The following is a 12,874-nucleotide window of genomic DNA, read 5'->3' on the forward strand; positions in this document are numbered from 1 at the left end:
CATAATCAGAAAGCTAGCAACTAGCTGATTTTAGATGAAAGTTTTGATTATGAAGACTTAAAATCTGGATTTCCTAAAAAACACTCCTGATACACAAATTGAGTAAGGAGAAGGGTTACTTTCCCAGAAGTTGACAGGGAAATGAAATTCCCATGGAAAACTGAAAAGGGAGATATCAGAGGAAAGTAGCAGGTCTTAAATACTACTATGTGCTAGGAGTTATTTTAAGCATTTTACCTCATTTTATTTAATTTATACGTCCATACTAAATTAAAGAGGTTGAGTTGGCCAAGGTAACTGATTAGCTAGTGTTTGTACAGTTTTTGTCATATGTATGTATATATGTGGGCTTCCCAGGTGGCACTAGTGGTAAAGAACCACCTGCCAATGCAGGATATGTAGGAACATGGGTTTGATCCCTGAGTCAGGAAGATCCTCTGCAGGAGGGCATGGCGACTCACTCTAGTATTCTTGCCTGGAGAATCTCATGGACAGAAGAGCCTGGCAGGCTACAGTCCATAGGGTCGCACAAAGTCGGACAGGACTGAAGGGACTTAGCATGCACACACGCATGTATTTACATTTTTTTTTTCCACTACTCCACACTGCCTGCATGAAGACTATTTCCTAGAGTAACTTGGGGAAAATAGACTATTTTCTGAGAGAACCAACAAATAGGGACAATATGGCACCTGTTGTAGTGATGGACAAGGCTTTTGATCTGTGTCTTTCTAACCAAGCAAACCTGTGTCTTGGTCCATTCTGGTTGGTATAACAAAATACCACAAAATGTTTACAAGATGAGGTAGCTTGTAAACAATAGAAACTTATTTCTCACAGTTCTAGAGGCTGAGAAGTCCAAGATAAAGGAATCAACAGATTCGATGTCTGGTGAAAGCCTAGTTCCTGGTTCTTCGATGGCCAGCCTCTTGCTGTGTTCTCACAAGAAGAGGTGAGGGAGCTCTCTGGGGCCTCTTTTATAACAGCAATAATTCCATTCATGAAGGCTCCATCCTTGTGATCTAATTAGCCCCCAAAGACCCCACCTTCAAATACCATCACACTGAGGATTATGTTTCAACCTATGAATTTTGCCTGCTTAGCCATTCAGTCATGTCCGACTCTTTGTGACCCTATGAAATGTAGCCCACCAGGTTCCTCTGTCCATGGGATTCTCCAGGCAAGAACGGAGTGGGTTACCATTTCCTACCTCAGGGTATGTTTCTGACCCAGGGATTGAACCTGCATCTCTAACGTTTCCAGCACTGGCAGGCGGGTTCTTTACCACTAGCTCCACCTGGGAACATTCAGTCATGCTGAAAGGGAAGGGGGGGATGGGCTATGGGTCCAAGATGGAGCTGACAAAAGGGAGTTGTCATGGTTCAGCCACATATACATACAGTGGAATATTATTCAGCTTTAAAAACAAAGGAAATTCCATTACATGCTGCACCTTGAGGACATTGTGCTAAGTGAAATAAGCCAGTTACACAAAGACAAATGCTGTATGATTCCGGTTGTATGAAGTACCTGGAGTAGTAAATTGATAGAGACAGACCATAGAATGATGGTTGCCAGGGACTAGGGGAGGGGGCGAAGAGGAGTTAGTGTTGAAGGGGCACAGAATTCCAGTTTTACAAGGTGAAAAAGAATTACAAAGATGGGTCACACCACAATGTCTGTGAACTCTATACTTAAAAACAGTTGAGATATATACATATAGCTGATTCATGTTGTACAGCAGAAACTAACACAACATTGTAAAGCAATTATACTCTAATTAAAAACAAGTAAATAAACAACAGAGTAATAAACTTTAAGAAAACCTTAAAAAATTAGTTGCTGCTACTGCTAAGTCGCGTCAGTCGTGTCCGACTCTGTGCGGCCCCATAGACGGCAGCCCACCAGGCTCCGCCATCCCTGGGATTCTCCAGGCAAGAATACTGGAGTGCGTTGCCATTTCCTTCTCTAATGCATGAAAGGGAAAAGTGAAAGTGAAGTCACTCAGTCCTGTCCGACTCTTAGCGACCCCATGGACTGTAGCCTACCAGGCTCCTCCGTCCATGGGATTTCCCAGGCAAGAGTACTGGAGTGGGGTGCCATTGCCTTCTCCAAAAATTAGTTGAGGTGGTAAATTTAATATTATGGATATTTTAACACAATTAACAATAAAAATTCGAAAGATCAGTTAGTAAATATCTGTAAGCCTCAGTTGTGTTAAATGAAGATAACAGTTGACCTGTCCTATGTTGGATGCAGGAAGAAAACAGAATCACACATATAAAATGTGTCAGCACTGCTTGAATTGTATTATCTGCTTCCCAGATGCTAACTGTCCTTTTCATCACAGTCACTGTTGTTTTTCTGTTCTCTTGCCCATCAGCAATTCTCTAGGATGCAGTCTCCTTATCATAGTGCTTCATAACGTTCAAAGCACTTACCACTCTGTGGAATTATTGTAGCTACTGGGAAGTTTGCTCTTTCATTTGCCATCCCCCACATGGGAAGCAAGAATTTCTGTTTTAATTGATCGTGCTAGCCTCAAAGCCTGGAACAGTGCTGGCACACAGAGGGGCTAACATATACCGTTAAAAATAAATTCTTTCTATTATGGCTGTCATCTCTATTACATGACACTCAGATATTTTTTGTTCAGCAGGTATATCCTAAATGATACAATAATCTGATGATAAAATTATCAGAGATGATTCCTAGGGGCAACCCACACTCCTGAATCAGAATCTCCAGGCAACTTCCCAGGAATCTTTGTATTTCCTTTTTTTTTTTGGCCACAGTGCATGACATGTGGGATCTTAGTTCCATGACCAAGGATTGAATCCACACCCCTTGCCTCGTAAGCATGGAGTCTTAACCTCTGGACCTCCAGGGAAGTTCTAGGAATCTTTATTTTTAAACAAGATCCCCGGGTAAATTGAGTGCTGGTCCTTGCTATTCAAAATGTGTGCTCACTAGAAATGCAATCTCAGTCCCAACTCAGACCCACTGAATCAGAAGCTGTGTTTTAACAAGATTTCCAGGGGATGTATATGCACATGAAAGTTTAAAAAGCACTGGATTAAGCTATATTCTCTTAACGTTTTCAAATCTGATGGGTGTCACCAGAATTATTTAGTGAAGCTGGGTGGGAAGCCTGGGAAAAGGTACATTTTTGTCTTACGGTTTTGTGAATGATTCTGATAGTGAGGTAGACTTAGGAACCACCTGTGGACTCCTATTTCCCACATATAGATTAACCCACTACATGATTTTCCAAAAGAATGGCTCCTGGTTCTCTTAGAAAAAAAGTCATCCAGTTCTATGCCCAAAGCTGTGAGCACGTCATTAACAAAGTAACAAACAGACTAACTGAAAGTAATTGCCTACCAGCACAAAAGTACAGTACATGATGCTGGAGAGTTTTGGAGTCCTCTGAGAAAGTGCCTTCAAGCCATTAAAAGTGAGAGACTCCACCAGGATTGTCACAAATGCTACTGGGGGCAATGTAACCATCCAATAGAGCTCTACTGTCTGTTTTCCACATATTCTAAGAAATTAACTCCTGTCACCCCATCCCTGTTTAAAGATGTGTGCTCAGTCACTCAGTCATGTCCAGCTCTTATGGGACCCTACGGACTGTAGCCCACCAGGCTCTTCTGTCCATGGGGTTTTTCAGGCAAGAATACTGGAGTGGGTTGCTATTTCCTCCTCCGGGAGATCTTCCTGACCCAAGGATGGAGCCTGAATTTCCTACGTCTCCTGCATTAGCAGGCGGTTTCTTTACCACTGAGCCACTTGGGAAGCCTGTTTAAAGACAGGTTTTATTATTATTCAGGGATGATGAGGCCAACAGATCAGGAGAGGACTGCCTTTGAAAAAGATAGTTTGTTACAGTTCTCAAGAGGAGGGACATTCATTCCATATGGGGGAGGTACCAGGCTTGGTCAGGACACAGAAGAAGAAAGAGGAGGGAACATGGGAATAAGAGCCTTTACTGTGGTTTCTCTGAGAAGAAACATGTGAGGCAGGGAAAGTAGGCTTGGGCTAACCTCAGCAGGCTCTGAAGTATAGGGGTGTCCCTAGGGTCTGGTTCCTGACCCTGCAGTGATTAGAGCAGGGGAGAGTGGCTCAAGTTTGGGAGTCTGATAAACAAGATGGTGGGGATATAGGCTCTGCCTGGGTTGGTTTGCATTTGTAAAGCACTGGAGCTGGTGAGTTGTTTACTGTCTCAAAGAGTTGAGTCACCCTGGGAGGAGCAGACCCTTCAGGGTCAGTAAAGCTCCAGCTGTCAAAACATCAGAATGGGGACTTCCCTGGTGGTCCAGTGGTTAGGTGTCCAATGCAGAGGACACAGGTTCAATACCTGATTGGGGCACTAAGATCCCACAGGCTATGGGGCAGCTAAGCCCACTTGCTCCAACTAAAGAAAGCCCTGATGCCACAATGAAGACCCAGTGTGGCCAAAAATTATAAAAAAAAAAAAAAACGATAACAAAAATTAAAAATGCAGAAAATAAAAGACATGGTCAATACAATCCCCTAATCCCCATCACTCTGCTAAGATCAGAAACATTTTTCTTTTTTTAATTGGAGGATAACTGCTTTACAATGTTGTGCTGGTTTCTGCTGAACAATATCAAGAATCAGTCATAACTATACACACATATCTCCTCCTTCTTGTGCCTCATTCCCATCCCCCACTTCCTGCCCCCCATTCTTTATGCCAGTCATAAATTAGCACTGCCTTGTTTGTAGAAAATACATCACATTTCTGATATCATACCCTTCCTTTCTGGAATGTCATTTTCTACTGTCTCTGTAGTTAACATGATAATAATTCTGATACTGGAAATGGAGATGTGATTCAACTTTAACTTTTCAAATGAGATTACTCCCATCAGCACTTGGCAGAAGTGGCAATCAAGCTTCCACTTTTTAAGTTTTCTCAAACAACTGATTTTTCTCAGCTATTCCCTTAACTAATGTCAATATAAATATTAATATAAGATATTTCAGATAACTTTTCACTCTGCCTATTCTCTAAAGATGAATTTGGCATCACTTGCAGTCTGTCGCCCAGGGCTCAGGCACCTGAGAACTTTGTTTAGCTAATGTCATAGACTTTGATGAAACAGTCCTAGGAAAAATGAAACTTAATCACAGTCTTTTTCTGTTTCTCTTCTGGTTTAGGAATAAAGTGACAGTGGACTTCATTTTTGGACATCATTCCAAAAGATGCTTGAAATGTACCCAGAAACTTGAGAAAAGCTAAAGGCAATGCCTCTTACATGTCTTCATGATTTATAATGTCAGATGTGAAAACATTGTATGATGGTGCTTCATCATCTTCTTTTACTCAGTGCCACAAGACATATTTCTTTCTGGATTTCCGTTTTAAAGTTCTAGTTCAAGACCAGTGATATTTATTATTAACTTATCCAGTGAACACTCTCCTGGAAACAGTCATCTAGCTTTTTTACCTCTGACAATTTTATCCCCAAAGTAAGGAAAGAATGGTCAGGGAATAAGTTCAGAATCACATTCCATCCATTGTTTAGATCTGAATTCAAAACTGTGTGCCAAAGACCATCATTTGGCTTACTTTTTTAAGAATGCTTTCATTCTATGGACAATAATGTGTGCAATTTAAATATTAGTGTTTCAGAATGCAATTAAATTCTTTAGATAGCCATACTGATAACTTTTCAATTCTTGGATGACATCTGATATAAAATATGAAGCTCTGTTTAGATCATTAACTTACAAAATATGCACTAGGACTCCTAAACCCATTTTTCCACAAAACATAATCTCTCCCAAGGTTAGCATCACATTAGAGACTTACAGTTAAATAATAGAACCCAGAGAACAAAGCCAAATAAAACAAATCCAATACATGGATAGTTATATTCCCTTATCATGAAAAGCTACATGAAAAAAAATCTAGCATTTTCATTCTTAATAGAAAAATAAATCTTCACTGATACTCTGCCTACAATCTAAAACAAAAACAAAACCCAAAAATTTATACTCCTTCCTTTTCAAACTATAGCTCCTTTCCTTTCTACCAACTTGATAAGAAAAATGATCTATAGCTGCTTTGTTTTCCTTTTCTGCTCAATATATAACCTATCGTAATCTGACTTCTGGACCAAGTATCTCTTGTAAAGATAACTACTTTCCTGTCCTAGTTTTAAAAGATCAGTAAATTCACAGAAGAGGAAATACACTGATAGATTTGTCACTGCAAGATAAAGCACACAATCAAGATTGTCACAGTCCATCCTAAAGGAAATCACCCTGAATATTCATTGGAAGGACTGATGCTGAAGCTGAAGCTCCAATACTTTGGCAACCTGATGCAAAGAGCTGACTCACTGGAAAAGACTGTAATGCTGGGAAAGATTGAGGGCAAAAGAAGAGGTCTGCAGAGGATGAGATGGTTAGAGAGCATCACTGACACGATGACATGAATTTGAGCAAATTTCGGGAGATAATGGAGGACAGAGGAGACTGGTGTGCCACAGTCTGTGGTGTCACAAAGAGTCAGACACAGCTTAGTGTTTGAACAACAGTAAGACTGGCACATGACCACTCTAGTACTATTCTCGTAGCCATTTGTTGTTAATGCTTGCCCAGAATCCATTTCTGCTTGTGGTAACATCACCCTATTATTGTTTAGGGAATCTCCTGACAGCCTTCATTATTATTGGAGATAGAGAGTGTAATTCTGGTCTTGCCAATGAGAGTACGACAGTCTGCTTGGCTTTAGTGACTGGTTTAAGGAAAGTCATGTGACTCAGCCTACACCATCAAAAACAATGTAGGCATTTTGCAGCAACTTTTGGGGAGTTTTATTCAACTGCAGGTAGTAAGCTGTGTGAAATATAAGCTTAGTGTTGTTGGTGGCCAATTTGTTATCACTAAAGGAGAGCTAGGGCTTCCCTGGTGGCTCAGACAATAAAGAATCTGCCTGCAATGTGGGAGACCTGGGTTCCATCCCTGGGTTGGGAAGATTCCCCTGGATAAAGGAATAGAAACCCACTCTAGTATTCTTCCCTGGAGAATTACATGGACAGAGGAGCCTGGTGGGGCTACATTCTGTGGGGTCACAAAGAGTCAGACACAACTGAGCGATGAAGCATAGCACAAGGAAAAGCTGACCTGAGAAAGGAACAGAAACAAAGGAAAGCAAAGTCAAGAGACAGAAATTTCTGATGACATCATTTTAATCCCAGGGCTGCTCCTCCCCTAGAGATTAGCCTACAACATTTAACAACCTCATTGTATCCTTCTGATGTTTTGTTTTGGTTGTTAAAGTCACTCAAACTTTGGTTTCTATTACTTAAAGGAGGAAGTCAAGAGATAGCTGGAGTAACAGGCAAATTTGACCTTGGAGTACAAAACGAAGCAGGTAAAAGGCTAACAGAGTTTTGCCAAGAGAATGCACTGGTCATAGCAAACACCCTCTTCCAACAACACAAGAGAAGACTCTACACATGGACATCACCAGATGGTCAATACCGAAGTCAGATTGATTATATACTTTGCAGCCAAAGATGGAGAAGCTCTATACAGTCAGGAAAAACAAGACCGGGAGCTGACTACGGCTCAGATGATGAACTCCTTACTGCCAAATTCAGACTTAAATTGAAGAAAGTAGGGAAAACCACTAGACCATTCAGGTATGACCTAAATCAAAGTGAGAAATAGATTCAAGGGATTAGATCTGATAGAGTGCCTGAAGAAATATGGATGGAGGTTCATGACATTGTACAGGAGGCAGTGATCAAGATCATCCCCAAGGAAAAGAAATGCAAAAAGGCAAAATGGTTGTCTGAGGAGGCCTTACAAATAGCTGAGAAAAGAAGAGAAGCAAAAGGCAAAGGAGAAAAGGAAAGATATACCCATTTGAATGCAGAGTTCCAAAGAATAGCAAGGAGAGATAAGAAAGCCTTCCTTAGTGATCATTGCAAAGAAATGGAGGAAAATAATAGAATGGAAAAGACTAGAGATCTCTTCAAGATAATTAGAGATACCAAGGGAACATTTGGGCACAATAAAGGACAGAAATGGTACGGACCTAAAAGAAGCATAAGATATTAAGAAGAGGTGGCAAGAATATACAGAAAAACTATACAAAAAAGATCTTCATGACCCAGATAATCACAATGGTGTGATCACTCACCTAGAGCCAGACATCCTGGAATGTGAAGTCAAGTGGGTCTTAGGAACCTTCACTATGAACAAAGCTAGTGGAGGTGATGCAATTCCAGTTGAGCTATTTCAAATCCTAAAAGATGATGCTGTGAAAGTGCTGCACTCAATATGCCAGCAAATTTGGAAAACTCAGCAGTGGCCACAGGACTGGAAAAGGTCAGTTTTCATTCCAATCCCAAACAAAGGTAATGCCAAAGACTGTTCAAACTACCACACAATTGCAACCATCTCATACGCTAGCAAAGTAATGCTCAAAATTCTCCAAGCCAGACTTCAACAGTACATGAACTGTGAACTTCCAGATGTTCAAGCTGGATTTAGAAAAGGCAGAGGAACCAGAGATCAAATTGCCAACATCTGGTGGATCATCGAAAAAGCAAGAGAATTCCAGAAAAACATCTACTTCTGCTTTATTGACTATGCCAAAGCCTTTGACTGTGTGGATCACAGCAAACTGGAAAATTCTTGAAGAGATGGGAATAGCAGACTACCTTACATGCCTCCTGAAAACTCTGTATGCAGGTCAAGGAGCAACAGTTAGAACTGGACATAGAACAACAGACTGGTTCCAAATTGGGAAAGGAGTACATCAGGGCTGTATATTGTCACCCTGCTTATTTAACTTATATGCAGAGTACATCATGAGAAACACAGGACTGGATGAAGCACAAATTGGAATCAAGATTGCCGGGAGAAATATCAATAACTTCAGATATGCAGATGACACCACCCTTATGGCAGAAAGTCAAGAAGAACTAAAGAGCCTCTTGATGAAAGGGAAAGAGGAGAGGGAAAAAGTTGGCTTAAAACTCAACATTCAGAAAATAAAGATCATGGCATCTGGTCCCATCACTTCATGGCAAATTTATGGGGGAACAATGGAAACAGTGGCTGACTTCATTTTTCTGGGCTCCAAAATCACTGCAGATGGTGACTTCAGCCATGAAATTAAAAGACACTTACTCCTTGGAAGGAAAGTTATGACCAACCTAGATAGCATATTAAAAAACAGAGACATTACTTTGCCAACAAAGGTCCATCTAGTCAAAGCTATGCTTTTTCCAGTAGTCATGTATGGATGTGAGAGTTGGACTATAAAGAAAGCTGAGTGCCAAAGAATTGACGTTTTTGAACTGTGGTGTTGGAGAAGACTCTTGAGAGTCCCTTGGACTGCAAGGAGATCCTATCAGTTCATCCTAAAGGAGATCAGTCTTGAATATTCATTGGAAGGACTGATGTTGAAGCTGAAACTCCAATACTTTGGCCACCTGATGTGAAGAAGCAGATGCGAAGAATCATTTTTACCAAGATGACTCATTGGTAAAGACCTTGATGCTGAGAAAGATTGAAGGTGAGAGGAGAAGGGGACAACAGAGGATGAGGTGGTTGGATGGCATCACTGACTCAATGGACATGAGTTTGAGTAAGTTCCAGGAATTGATGATGGACAGGGACGACTGGTGTGCTGCACTCCACGGGGTCGAAAAGAGTTGGACACGACTGAGTGACTGAATTGAACTGATTCATACTGAGAAGAGTGGGCTAATACAGATATCTGTATCGTATAATCTATATAATATATTTACAAAGGTGCTGGTAATAGGTACTTTGGTGAGATTAACTGCCATAATTCTTTTTGAAAAACTGTTTTTTGGTATTACAAAAAGCGTATAGAAACAAAGAAAATTTCAAAGAATCAACGATTTTAAATGTTCTTTTTCACTTCCTAATCTACTTACAATTATGAATTTGGTAATTCCCTCTACCTTTCTGATCCAATGACCACTCTGTTTTTTTGTTAAACTTTTTATTTTATATTTCAGTATAGCCAATTAACAATATTGTGATAGTTTCAGATGCACAGCAGAACAACTCAGCCATACTAAAATACATGCATCCATTCTTCCCCAAACTCCACTCTCATCCAGGCTGCCGCATGACATCAAGCAGAGTTTGAGATCAACATGTATACATTGCTATATTTAAAATAGATAACCAAGAAGGACCTATGTATAGCACAGGGAACTCTGATCAATGTTATGTGGAAACCACTCTATTTCTTGAATCTTCTCTCAATCACTTAAAATATTTCCTCGGGATTGCACTCACAGCATCTTTTCTTTTACTTAAATTTTAGTGTCCCAGAATTTTGTCCTCAGCTTCTAACTCCATGGATTCTTGTGGGTGGCCTTATTATTCCCATATATTTCCTAGATTTCCCAGTCCCCATCTCTTACTTAAACTCTAGACAGATTGCTTTATTTGGACAATTGGCTGTCTCTATCTGGAAGTCCTCAAATTCAACATGCTGCAAAATGTATATACCACTGTCCCTCAATATTGATGGGAGATTGGTTCCAAGACTTACACATACCAAAATCCAGGATGCTCAAGTCTCTCAAATAAAATAGCATGGTATATGCATGTAACTTATATACATCCTTCTGTACACTTTAAATCATCTCTGGGCTACTTATAATACTTAATAAAATGCAAATGTTATGTAAATAGTTGTAAATGCAATGTAAATGTGCTAAAAGGAGGTGCTGACATGCAGCAAATTCAAGTTTCACTTTTTGAAACTTCTTGGAATTTTTAAAGAATAATTTGGATCCATAGTTGATTGAATCTGTGAATGTGGAACCTGTGGATATATAGTTGGAGGGCCAACTATATTTTATTTTCTTTCAAATCTGCAACTCATCCTGCCTTCCCTTATTATGAGGGCCAATTATCCAAGTTAAAACCTTTGGAGGTGTCCTTGATACTTTCTTTTAATTCACTTTCCCACATCCTATTAATTAACACATGTTGCTAATATACCTCCTACATATTTCTCAAAACACCTTTTCTTCTCTATTCTGTGTGATACTGTTTTGTTATGAATTCCATCACTTTCCTTTAAACCAGTGATTCTCAAACTCCACGGTGCAAAGAGAATTGCCTGAAAAGCTTACTAAAATGAAATCCCTAAGCTTTGTTGTTGTTCAGTTGCTAGCAATGTCCAAATCTTTGTGACCCCATAAACTGCAGCATGCCAGGCTTTCCTGTCCTTCACTGTCTCCTGGAGTTTGCTCAAGCTCATATCTATTGAGTTGGTGATGCCATTCAAACTCATCCTCTGCGACTCCGTTCTCCTCCTGCCCTCAATCTTTTTCAGCATCAGGGTCTTTTCCAATGAGTCAGCTCTTCAAATCAGGTGGCCAAAGTATTGGAGCTTCAGCTTCAGCATCAGTCCTTCTGATGAATATTCAGGGTTGATTTTCTTTAGGATTGACTGGTTTAATCTTGCTGTCCAAGGGACTCTCAAGAGTCTTCTCCAGCACCATAATATGAAAGCATAATCCTTCAGGAAATTCTGACAAACTTGGTCTGAGAATTTCACTCTGAGAAACTCGATTTTGATTATTGTAACAGCCTTCTAACTGCACTGCTATGAATGTAGCAATTTTGATCATTTGCTGCCCTGCTTCAACACTTCCAAAGGTTCACCACCACCCACAAGATAAACTGCAAACTCCTTTACATGGCATACCATGCTTTCAAATGACAGTTATCCCCTCCAATTCTATCTTCCTATTTCCCAAATAAGCCATCTGTCTGAATATTTGGAGAGTAGATCTTTCTCCCTAACTTTGCTCTACTTCATAGTAACATTTAATATTCTGTTATCTAATGAACACTATAGAGTGTTTCTAGGTACCAGGTTTAGTGCTAAATTTTTACCTCCAGTATCTCATTCAACACATGCTACAGTTCTGTGAAGTAAGAGGCACTATTATTATAGTTTTACAGCTCAGAGAATTTTGAGAGTCAAATAAGTAACTTGCCCAGGTCACACAGCTATTAACTGCAGGAGCGGCCTTTGAATCAAGAGTACTGTACTGTACCTCTGGTCACAGGCTTGCCATACCTCTAAAATATGAGCTCCTCAAGGGGCCCTGAAGGGCGGCATGGTACTCAATTCCGATACCAAGTTTTCAGATAGTGGGTGCTCAATTTGTGCAACTGACTTTCTCAATGAATAAATAAATGAATGAAAAACTGAATGAATGACTGAATGAATGAATCTAGGAGGAGGAAAGATAAAGAAGGAAAGCATAATGCTTCTTAGTCACATCTCAAAATGTGATTTCATTTTCAGGAATATATGTTCCTTAGCAATAAAACTACCTTTAAAACTACCATTGTGAGAAGTGTTTAAAACTCACTGTATATTTTTAACTGAAATTTTTATGGAGATTGTTGTAGATTCACACGCAGTTGTAAGAAATAATTCAGAAAGAGCTAGCATGCCCTTTACTCAGTTTCCCTGAAAAGTTGTGGTCTTGCATAAGTATAGTAGAGCTTCACAGTCAGAATGTCAACATTAATACTGTCAAAATAGAGACCTTTTCATCACCACAAGGATCATTCTTGTCACCCTTGCATAGCCACACAACATACTTCCTTCATTCTATTTCTCTAATTTTGCCATTTCAAGAAAGCTATATAAATGGAATCATACAGTATGAAATCTTTTGCAACTGGCTTTTTTCAGAGTTCTTTACATATTCTTAGACACTAGTAATTTGTCAAATATGTAGCTTGCAACTATTTCCTCTCAGTCTGCAACTTGTCTTTTTACTGTCTTCACATAGGCTTTAAAATAGAAGAA

Source organism: Giraffa tippelskirchi, chromosome 6, assembly GCF_054371585.1.
Source record: "Giraffa tippelskirchi isolate mGirTip1 chromosome 6, T2T-mGirTip1v1.2.pri, whole genome shotgun sequence".
Lineage (NCBI taxonomy): Eukaryota > Metazoa > Chordata > Mammalia > Artiodactyla > Giraffidae > Giraffa > Giraffa tippelskirchi.